The 12,308-nt window shown below is 36.1% G+C and overlaps 1 protein-coding gene across 5 annotated transcripts in view; it reads right to left on the reverse strand.

Moving 5' to 3' along the window:
• LOC117209166 (Down syndrome cell adhesion molecule-like protein Dscam2) overlaps nucleotides 1–12,308 on the reverse strand; it is a 315,452-nt gene that overhangs the window by 215,218 nt on the left and 87,926 nt on the right. For all 5 annotated transcript variants that reach the window (XM_033450859.1, XM_033450857.1, XM_033450855.1 and 2 more), the window contains exon 2: nucleotides 11,514–11,576. The gene's annotated coding sequence lies outside the window, so the exon portion shown is untranslated. The remainder of the gene's footprint in view (nucleotides 1–11,513; nucleotides 11,577–12,308) is intronic.

Genomic DNA, 12,308 nt, shown 5'->3' on the forward strand with positions numbered 1-12,308 from the left:
CATAGTTAACACTTTGATTTTCATATACATAAGACTTGTACATACGTTGCCCTGAGAATCGAAATAGATCGAAACGTATCTACGTTATAGCAATTTTCTCTCACGATATTATTTACATCATTCGCATCGTTGATATTGTGTTATTGCATAAAACTTACCTTATTTTAATCATTCTAAAAAAATTCTAAAAAAGAAAAAATAGCCACCGTTGCAGTCAACGTGTTAACGCAACAACGCGATGACGCTGTATTCGTAGCAATAACGCTATGCTCGATGCAACGACGCAATGACGCGACAAATACCATTGTACATTGAAGGTAAAAAAAAGGGCGCCGGAGCGACATTACGTTCGATGTAAGAAGAATACATCTCTCGAAAGCTATAAAAAGATTCTTAAAGTATTCAGAATTTCTCTCGTGAGAAAAGAAAGTAAAAAGTACATTTCTGTGAGCTGTGAAAGGAGAACCAATCGAAGAGAAACGCAGGTGTATTACAGCGTTCAATAATAACGCCGTGTTCAACGCAATAGCAAAATCAATGCAATGACACAACAATACTATTGCCCGTTCAACGCAAAAAAAAGAGTACGAAACGTTATATTCGACGCAAAAGGAATATATGAGAGAATTCTTAAAGTGCTCGGAATGTTCCATCTGTCTCGTAAAGAAAGAGAAATAAAAAATACATTTTTGTAAGTAATCGAAAGAGGATCGATCAAATGGAAGCGCGGGTATAGTTCAGCGTTTAAAGTGGGCTCCTCGAATCGAGCCGTAAATTCACATCACTCTCCCTTTTCATAAAAGCACCCTCACGCACGTGCGCCCTCGATCACAACGCGTCGGCGATTCTTGCGCCCTCGACACCATTCGCGTCCCGGTGCACCGTAAAAAGAGGAAAAGAGAAGCACAAAATACGACGATGATGAAAGAAATGGCGAGAAAAATTCGTAGTTGCTTCCCAGCGGAGAAAGTTGGAAACGAAGTTTCGTCGCGGTCGAACCGAAGAATATCCTAAACATGTTTCAAGTATTCTATACGCCCCGTGCACCAAGGGAATGGAGAGCGTCGCGAGAAATTCCCAACTAAGTCTAAAAGTTGCATTAGGATACGTAATTGCAGGAAACTGGCGATAGGATTGCAAAATTTCCGATTCGTTTCATTGGAGAAACATTTTCAAATTTTTCATTTAGAATTTTTAATCCACCTTGCATATCCGACAATTGGTAGAATTCACGTGGATATTACTGAACTGACGTTGTTCGACGAAAATAAGAAATTATCTACGTAAAGAAAAAGAGGCAATGCGACAACGTTATATTCGATAAAAAACGAATACATGTTTCCAAAGTTACAAAAAGATCTTTAAAGTATTCAGAATTCCCGTGAAACAAGAAGATGAAGAGTACATCTCTCTAAGTACTGGGAGGATCCATCCATCGACGATTAACGTCGTTCGAACAACTGACGCTTTGAATAATGAACAGTGAACACCTCCGATTCTATCATCGATTAAAACTCGTACGTGTCTTAAATTCAAATTATCCAAGAACGTCGTCCAATTAATTACAAACAATGCGCCACGCTTTCTATCGTGTTGTTCGTCAAAAACTGCATGTACCTCAAATTCGAATTATTCGAAAACCGTCCATCAACTGGTAATGTCGATCGAACAATTACAAACGGTAGCATACAAACGATGCTCATCGAAGAACCATCTTCTTTCGCATAACGAAGATTCCACTTCCGGTGACCAACGATAGAACAACCCACTGAGTCTAAAGGGCGTTGATGGAATATTTGGTGCGTCTGTTTAAGAAATATTTCTCCTACGCGAAGAAATTTAACTGGCCACCCACGAGTAAGATGGAAAAGATTTCCCAGCAACCTTCTGTCCACGTGGACCTTCTGAATAAGTAAGGAGAACGAAATGATTATAAATTATGTGGAGCTCGTGACACGGCGTACGAGGGCTGTTTCGACGTTGTTGGGATTTCTCTTTTAAAGAATGAGAAGGGAAGAAGGAAGAAATAAGAAGGAAATATAGCGAACTCGAGCGGAATACAAAGATGCGAGTGTTCTAGCGGAAATGTGCGTTGGAAAAATTTGATGGATTCCTTCGCTACTTTCCCTTTGGACGATATTTCAGCAGTTATGGGATGTCGCGGCATTTACATGTCAAAGAAAGCCAGGATAGGAAAGATGCTCCGCATCAGAGCGTATTCTCTTAGCAAAGCTGAGCCAAGGGGCGTTCTGTACGTCGCGTTTCTCTTTCTTCCTACGAGAATGAACTTCTTTCCAAACGCCCGTGGCAACGTTCTTTTCAACCGATACTCTGTTTCTTACGTGAGATGATGAAATAAGAGCAAACGCCGGTTTGATTATCGCTCACTTCGTATCTATAGCCTCCCTACGTGAGCGATTTGCAACAATGTGTAATGAATAATTTCGCGTTATTATTTCTTTATTTTGATTTTTCGATGTTACATTTATAGATTAATTTACTTATAATTCTCAATGAGAATTGATTGTAAAAAGTCTTCCAAATAAAAAAAAAAAATTTATAGATTCTCTGGAAATGATATTCCTGGATTAAACGATAAGAAGGACAAGATTACCGAATGAGAGAGATGATATTCTACATTGTACTTTCTCCATTCTACAGTTATAGATTCTGCTGAAACGATATTTCTCAAATGAAATAAATAGAAATATATAGCTTTTATAGTTATTACTCTTGCGTCTTTGTTACGTGTCTGAATGATAAATTTTGAAATACCGTGTAAGATTCATTGTATATCCTTCTGCCATTAATGAATCTCATATATCATCTGCTACAGTCCAGATCGTTATGAAAAATGACTCGAAGAATAAATACATATGTCCAATATAACCTGTTAATAAAACGTGTGTGTATATATATATATTTCATTGTTAAGATCTAAGATATAAAAGTAGCAGAATACAAAAGTAGAAGGAAAATTTTCCTTTACTTTATCTTTTGCATAACTTTAAACATAATTAATGGAAGCAGCAAGTTCGAAACTAGTTTTACATGTAATCCGTCATGAAAAGATTACAGGACTTTTCTGAACCGAGAAACTGCTGTATTTATTACGCTATTTATTATGGTTACTATTCTGTCGTTTATGTCGTTTCCGTTACTGTGTGCTTCGAGGAATACAGGATGGAATAGGGAAACATTGTAACGAGATGAAAGATTAAAATTTCAGTCGGTGGATTAAAGTTGAATATATGAATGGAAGAGAAAACATTAATTGTGAATTTATTTACGAGAACCTTCTTTGTTATACGCCGATCAAGATATCGTTCCTCGTCCAATTTAAATCAGCTTCTACCAGTGATATAATATGGAAATGTTACTTTCTATTTGCATAGAAGTTCGTTGCATCGATGTGATATGAACTGCCAATATGTTTTACATCAGTATAACGATTATGAAATATCATGAATAATATATTAAAACAGGATGCAACTATTTCTTCGATCCTCGCCGTTCTTATCAGGGAGGATTGAAAAGGAATTATTACTAACTCGTAAAGGATATCGTCGGATAAGATGCAGGCGAATTTTTCTTTTCACAACAATTTCTTTGTACAACAATTTAAAACGTAGACATTTTTTTACTATTCGATATGTAAATCAATTGAACGTATTCTGACTGAAAAATTCCAAATTCCAAAAAACAAGAAAATTCCAAATTCCAATTTCATTCACGAATATGATATAAACTTAATCGCTAAAGTAATTTTCATTATCCATAAAAATTAACTGCAATTACAGGCAGTGCTTCTACAAAATCACAATTTAAAATACAGTCATTTAGAATGAAGTCATAAGGGTTTGAAGTATTCAACATGAAAAATAATAACGTTTAACAGGTAATTGTGAATCTTCTAATTTTAATTTCCTAAATTCATTGATTTTCTAATTTTCGTCCTTCTAGTTGATATTTTCGAATTACTCATGAATTTCCATGATTTTTTTCTATTAATTAATCGATCGAAGATCAAAGAATACCCGAGCTTGTGAACTTTCTCTCGTAAAATATCGAGGAAGGGAGAACAGAGGGGAAAAAAGGAAAGGTGGAAAAAGGGCGCGAGTGAAGTTTCAGGAATGTTTTTAAAATGATAATACAAGGGTGCGCTATCGTATCGGGGATTACCACGAACGAGGTCCGACACAAAAGGCATTTTTATGTAAATCCTTCAGCCGGTGGACAATAATTCTACGTATTATACGACGGGACCCTGGGATAAATCTGAAATCTCTCGTGAGATACGGTGCACGACAGAAGAATGTAGAATTTCGACGGCAAGAAGTTCAGAAACGGTTAACTAAGAAAGGAAGCACTCGAATCCTTGAAACGAACGCGTGGAACGTGCTGCGCAAGTCCTTTGATAATTTATAATATTTTCGTGTTATCTCCAAGTTTGGAGACTCGATCTTCTGTCACGTAGAGAAGTAAAATTTTTAATTTACAAGTCGACACCTTGATTTCCTTTTATCTTTGAGAAAGGACATTTTTGAGAACGAGTTTCGAGATAGGTAGTCCTTCGAATAAAATTGTAGACGAGAATTAAATGTATTAAGCAATGGCTAAAATATGGCTTGATATATCGACATACAACTAAATATAAAGAGGAGATATGCTGGGAGAGATTGATCGTTCGATGAAAACAAAGGTTCAGCGTTTTTAAGTGAAATTTAATATAATTTAGAAAAGGAGATTAAAATATTTTGTAAGTTTATTTCGGGAACAAAAACCAAAATATGCGGCCTTGCCTGGGTATAGAAATAATTTTGAATTAATTCTAACTTAATCTGGAAAAATTGAAGATAAGTTTGATGTGATTTATTGAATAACTGACTAAGTAACGTCTCTTCGTCGTCAGAAATAAACACTCTGTTCTCGTTCAAAATTATCTTCGCCTTTGACCTTAGTGGACTATAGTCTGGCAGAAGCAGTCCATAGAGGTATATCGTATGTACTATATTAACCTATGTTGATACATCAAACACTAGCCCAATAGCATCTTCGAAGATAAACGACCTTAAGCCTGATACATCGTATATTATTTCTGTACTAATCCAGATTGCCTATTACTAAAAACTCATGCGAATTTTTCTTTTTACATTATTGTACTGTAATAATATCATCTTAATTTTATTTGCAACGACCTTATACAACAATTTACATTTTTTATTATTCGATATGTAAATCAATTCAGCGTATCCTGGAACGCGTATTCTTTAACGAAGTAACGTCTTCGATTCAACAAAATAATAAGCTTTTCCTACGAAAAAGACGAATGTCTCGAAATTCTAATAAATTCAAACTCTAAACTACCTGTAACAAAAAATTCACGCCAGAAATCAAGTATATTTCTTAAGTAACATACTCGGTTTCAACATCCTCCTACAAGAAATATGAATACTTAAAGGTTCTAAGCTACACGATCTCTAATTTCTCTTAGCGAAATATATTCTGCCGTAAAAATATTAAACCAAGATAGTTTTAAAAATAAAAAAAAAATACCATTTTCATCCGCGTATATTATAAATTCTACCTTTAACAACACCTTTAAAACCCGCACCTTGACGAAGCTAAATGACCAGCAACCATGCAGCTCCAAACTCATCAACGAACCGAAGCCATTACACAAATCACACGCGATCGTCGGTAGATCGTGAAACGAGCCAAGGAACAGCGATCAACCGGCCGAAAGAAATCGCTAGAAACGGATAAACTTCCTCTGGTAAAACGAAGAGGGAACGCGGAAACGTGGAATTGAGGATCGACGTGGATCCAACGGCGGAACCGTTCGATAGACGCGACGGTGGCTGTTTGCCATGGAATCAGGCGCAGGACGAGCGTGGAGAGGTATTTGCCCTGATGAAAGGGCCTTTCAGGCCGAGACAAAAGCGCCGCCGGCTTTCCGGCGCGATCGATCCGCGCCTATGAAGGGACAGATGGAAGCCGCGAGCGGACTAATTCGAGGAGCTGTCCTCGAATCAGCGCGTCGCGGCGCGCTGAAAAACCAATCGCCACCGATTCGTTTGCAACGAGTCGAGCGAAACGAAAGGGATGGTTCTCCTTTCGTCGAATAGGAAACTATTTTTCTTGGTAATTGAGACGTTTCACTATGTTTGAGAACGTTTGTCTCGCTGGGGAAATTTATAGTTTTGGCCATTCTTTATCATTTAATTTGTGGTTTGTTTAAGAATCCAGATAGAAAACTATTTTTCTTGGTAATTGAGACGTTTCATTATGTTTGAGAACGTTTGTCTCGCTGGGGAAATTTATAGCTTTGCTCATTCCTTATTATGGAATTTGTGGTTTGTTTAAGAATCTAGATAGAAAATTATTCTTCTTGGTAATTGAGACGTTTCACTATGTTTGAGAACGTTTGTCTCGCTGGGGAAATTTATAGCTTTGCTCATTCCTTATTATGGAATTTGTGGTTTGTTTAAGAATCTAGATAGAAAATTATTCTTCTTGGTAATTGAGACGTTTCACTATGTTTGAGAACGTTTGTCTCGCTGGGGAAATTTATAGCTTTGCTCATTCCTTATTATGGAATTTGTGGTTTGTTTAAGAATCTAGATAGAAAATTATTCTTCTTGGTAATTGAGACGTTTCACTATGTTTGAGAACGTTTGTCTCGCTGGGGAAATTTATAGCTTTGCTCATTCCTTATTATGGAATTTGTGGTTTGTTTAAGAATCTAGATAGAAAATTATTCTTCTTGGTAATTGAGACGTTTCATTATGTTTGAGAACGTTTGTCTCGCTGGGGAAATTTATAGTTTTGGCCATTCTTTATCATTTAATTTGTGGTTTGTTTGAGAATCCAGATAGAAAACTATTTTTCTTGGTAATTGAGACGTTTCATTATGTTTGAAAACGTTTGTCGCTGAAAAGATTCTAATTGTGATCATACTTTGTTACTCAGTTTCTGGTTTCATTATCTGCATTCAACAAGAAAACTATTTCTCTTGATAACTGATACGTTGTACTATGTCTCAGACAGCCTGTCTCATCGGGAGAAGATTATACCTTTGATCTTTCTTCTTTTTTACCTTAATTTTTAGTTTCTTTATACATCTACACTGATTCGCGAAAATATTTGAACACTTATCCTATAGAGTTTTGTACTTTCTGATTCGATGTACTTTTATCACATCGTGTGCGTTATACAAAATATAAGATTTTGAAATTTCATTGCCACTATAATGTCGTTACCTCGTTACTGTCGCGATTATATTGGTAAACTTTGGAACTCAGGCAAATAATTCGTGCAATTTAATCCAAATGTAACTACAAAGTATCTAATCAAGATAGAAATTTACTTATTAGCTTCTACCAAGATAACCTTTCCTTTCTGTTATATTATTTCAAATCCAGTTTTCCAATTTTCATATCTCATACATAATTCAACGCATTCGTTCATTTTAACATTCATCGAACTAATCTTCCACAGTCAATTCAGTCCACCTATCGATCTATTAAAATCATCAAACTCGATCCACACAAGAAATATTCCATCTTTATAATCTTAAATCTAACAATCCTACCAACTCCAACATATCCTAAAGGAATAATTTCATTGAATTTATAAATTTATTTAACGAAATATCCCTGAACCTATAAATCGAATTCGAAATCCGTACCGAGGGTACTATCAATCTGGCGATAAAAAAACTAAAAATTAATTTTGTGTTACGTAAAGGATATTGTCATGGCTCTGCAATTTCTGTTGCAGTGATATGTAACAGCGTGAACCGCAATTTCTGCATCGCGTCAAAGGGATCTAATTCACGCGGTAAATTTTTCTCCGTGCGATCGCGAGGCGGTCGTTTTGCCGCTAATTACGCGTACGGAGATACGCGTAGCCGCAGCTGGATGGCTCGCGTAGATCAAAGCTTACCCTAACAATGACGAGCGAGCTCGACCTCTGTCTCGTTGCCCTTTAACCGGCCTTTCGACCTCGTCCTGTTGGTCACGTGAGAGAGGAAGGGAGAAGACAGGTTGTACCTCGTTATCGGTCCCGTGTGACCCGGTGATACAACCTGTCGGTCGAATTTCCGCACAAAAATTCCACTGTTCAACGAAAATTAATATTCCCTCGTTTCGTAGAACGTTTACGACTCTGTGGCGTACGGGGATTGTTAGTTACAGCTGAGAAATCTTTTTAATCGTTGTTTATCTTATCCTATGCATACGTAATGGCTCGTGAAAATATTCGAGCATTCGTAGAAACTTTTTATGGATATATTATGTGTATCGTATGAGGAAATTCTAAATTTAATTACGACGAGACACGGCTGTCGTGATGGTATTACTCGAATCTGAGAATGTTTACAGAAGTAACAAGGTATTCTATTTACATACATTTATCTACTAATAATAGCTTCCTAATTCAATGACGCAACACTCTTCTCATCCCCCTCTGTTTCTTCCTCGTGTGCATTTTCCTCCTTTCAACCGTCGCTCCTTGTTCATACTCAATTTCCTAAAGATTTCCTCATTAGAACTTTCGTAGAAATAAAATAACTGTACATGGTACTTTTCAGTCATACCCGATACACATAGTACGTACGTACACAGTATAACTTTCGCAGCTGAATAATTATCCTCTACTACTATCGTACTAATAATTAACTAGTAATAGTTCCCCAGTTCATTAACGTAGTGTTTCCTTCACTTTCGTCACAACTTCCTGTACATATACAATTACCTCAACCCTTCCAACCCTTTTCCTTATTCTCACCCGATTTCCTAAAGATACTACGAAGCGACTACCTGAAAATGAAGAAGTTGTACACGATATACCTGAGTATCTTAAATTTGCAAACACGCACGATACAATATGTATGTGCACATGTTGCATACACCGAAATAATAATTACAGTACCACTAGCAACACATTTCCACCATTATCACCACCATTGCCACTATCTACGAATTTACCTGCCAACAATACTTTCCTAATACATCAACGTTGTGCCTTTTTCATTCCCCCTCCAACTTCTTCCGCCCTTCGAATTTCCTCGATCCTGTCAACCTTTCCTCCTGCCTAACGTTCTAAAAATATATATGGACACACGATCTCTTCTAACGATGTAGAATTAATTTCCCGATAGCCTCACCTACTCTCTACCATAAGGGTCAATTATTTCGTCCGTTGGTAACAGTTCTGCACGAGGTCAGTGTACACGTAACCCATTTGCACGCGTGTGTTCCGTATAGTAGTGCGTGTACGTATATAGAACGACGTGAAAGGGCCTTGTGTATCTGGTTGTATGGATGTCCAGTGGGCAAATACACGCTAGGTCGAGCACGAAGGCAGCAGAAACTGTCGTGTCACTACTCTGTCGCGAGTCTCTCCGTGCACAGGCTCGTGAACGAGAATCGCGAACGAGGATCGTGAACGGCATTCGCTTCGTTATCGAAAGGGCGTGGTATCGTGATCGATTTTAACGGTATCCGGTCAATGACAGAGCGATACGTGTGTTTTCGATAACGAAGTTTCAACGTGTGGCTTGTTATTAGACCCCGTTTCCCATAAAATCTGTTTGATTTACCTGTCGATATTTGTTTGCTCCCTTTACTCTAACAACGCGACAATTGTTTGACGAATTAATAATGCCAGCCGGTCAACTCGTATCAACGAATATTCTTCGCTTCGATAATTATAACGCGGGCTGATAGATAGCGTGACGAGTGAATATTTTCAGAAATATCGCTGGTATCCAAAGAATATTGCACGAAGGATATTGTAGTTTCCGGAGGAACCGAGTTTTCAATAGTTTTGTTGCTTAGTATGAGACAAGCTTCGAGATATGGCAAAGTTACTGGCTTCCTTTTAACGCGTTCAATATGTACGATATGAATCCAAAAATTGATACTTTCGGGTCGTTTAACGTATTGATTCGAATGTAAGCGACGCGAGTAAAAAAGCACGAAACTGTGATAAAATATTTTATAATTCGCATCGAATACGTACGCAAAAATTTACGTTTAAAAGGTATTTGCTAATACATAACACGGTAGATGATGGACATCGAACTCGAAGTGAATGGATTAATAATTTTAATTTTCTGCTTTAGATATGATGCTGAAGCAATAAACGTGGTAAGGGCAATGCCAATGTGCATGTAACGTATGTAGACAAAATTATAGTACGATAGATCAATTACGTAGATATTATAATTCTATGAAACTTCGACTTTATAAACAAATTTCTTTCAGGAAAGCAAAAATTTCATCGAATTCTTTGACAGCATATGATCAAAAATAAAAGAGATACATACGATTGAATGAAAGTTTTGTAATTTCAGCAGGGAGTCTGGAAATATCAGAATTTGCAAGTTTGAATTTAAATCTGTATTCGTGAATATATAAATTTGAATGTAAATTGAAATTTGAATTTTAAGAGTCGTATGTTCGAACGTAGATTTGAGTTCGTATTCGAATAATTAGAGAAAATGTTTTTCGGACACATGTACAACGAGTAACAAGTTTCACTTAAGTTGCTTATAATTTATACAAGCTTTCCCGTAGTCGTTATGTTTGAAGCGTTGTTAAAATACTACTAATTCTTCGTTATTACAAAAGCAAATGAATAATCATGCCTCATGTAGAACATGCAACGGTGCAAGTAGTCAACGACGGAACTGCTGCGCCGTGTCTGACCATTGCGGTCTTCTACTACTGCAGTTCTTCCTGCGTTTCAACGTTAAACACGCAGCCATTTCCCGTGAGATTTAATGTAAACTCGAATGCAACGGCTATTAAAAAATAAATTATAAAAGATCTGAGCTGCTTTTTTAACAAAATAAATCCTAAACGCGAAGATCGACTATAATTTTAAAATACGAAAAATATCGTTTATTATTAATTTTGTTAAACGATTAACGTTGAAATGCATCGTAATAAAGTAACTAAATAAATAGAATATAAATAAAATAAACACTACCAAGTACGAAAATAATCTCTCTCCTACGTACTATATTATTTTATCAGATAACGAAATAATTTTTTCTGCGCACCAGTGTGATTACTTAATTACACAATTAACGTTAAAATACAGAATATACTAACATGACGCGACGTTCAATCGGTAAAATCAACGACGGTTTAATACTATGAACATTTAATTGATAAATCACCGTTTGGTAATAACTTAAAAGCATCCAGCCACGCCACGAACGTTGTACCAGGATCGCTAACGAATTAACATTAAACAGGCGACTAATTTTAGGCAACCCATTAAATATATTTGTTGCCGATGATTTAGTTACGAAAGGAATTTCAAAATCGAACCCGCAGTTTACAACTCGCTTATCCCGGGTTGATAGCCGTTGATCATCAAATGGAGAAATACGATCCGATTTTCAGTTGTAGCAACGAATATTTCGATAATTGATAGTTATGTATGTTTTACGAAATAAATGTTATTATAGAAGAAATATGAGATTGCAGGGCACTCACGTTAGAGTTGTTTGATCATTCAGGCCTGACCTCCAGGTTGACCTCTGATCTGCTACACCCACGCTGAAAAAAGAATGAAAACGTTCCTGGAGATACGTTCATTTCTTTAAATTCGCTGATAGAATTTATACAGATTTGAAGGACTCGAATCGAAAGATAAGTTTTTCAAATATCGCTGCAAAAATGATATGCAGTAGGTTCTTTAAGAATATAGAATTTTTTTTAGCAAATGATAAAATTCTACGGTGTAAGGTTTTTTTGCAAATTTTTATCGCACTTTTCGAAGAAAATTTATAGAAGCGAAAAATTTGAAAATGTCAGCTTGAAATATAATTTGAAGAAATATTTATAACAATTAACATGGATTTCACTAAATAGACATTCGTAGTTTCAGTGTGTAATAAATTCCTTAAGAATACACAAATTTTTAGTAAACTTCTTTATGAATATGAGATTCTTTCATGAAGATTATCGAATTTCTTATCACATTTTCGAAATCTACCACGAAATCGGAAAATTCAAAGAGACGTAATATTTTAAATTAATAGAACTGTACTAGTGAAACTTTAAAATCATTAAAAAAAGAGAAGTCTATAATCTACCAATTCAGTAATATTATGATATATATTATAATATATAAAAGATAATATTATAATATATAAAAGAATGCAGGTAACGAAAGCCTGAAAAATGAAATTTCTCATTTTTCCCGTTCCTGTCTCATGATTTTCACGTCGTTTCGTTCGAAATCGCGAAAGGTGCTCGATCCGTGTCGGACATAATTAATTCTGTGGC

This window comes from Bombus bifarius, unplaced genomic scaffold, assembly GCF_011952205.1.
Source record: "Bombus bifarius isolate JDL3187 unplaced genomic scaffold, Bbif_JDL3187 scf7180000008166, whole genome shotgun sequence".
In the NCBI taxonomy this organism is placed as follows: Eukaryota; Metazoa; Arthropoda; class Insecta; order Hymenoptera; family Apidae; genus Bombus; species Bombus bifarius.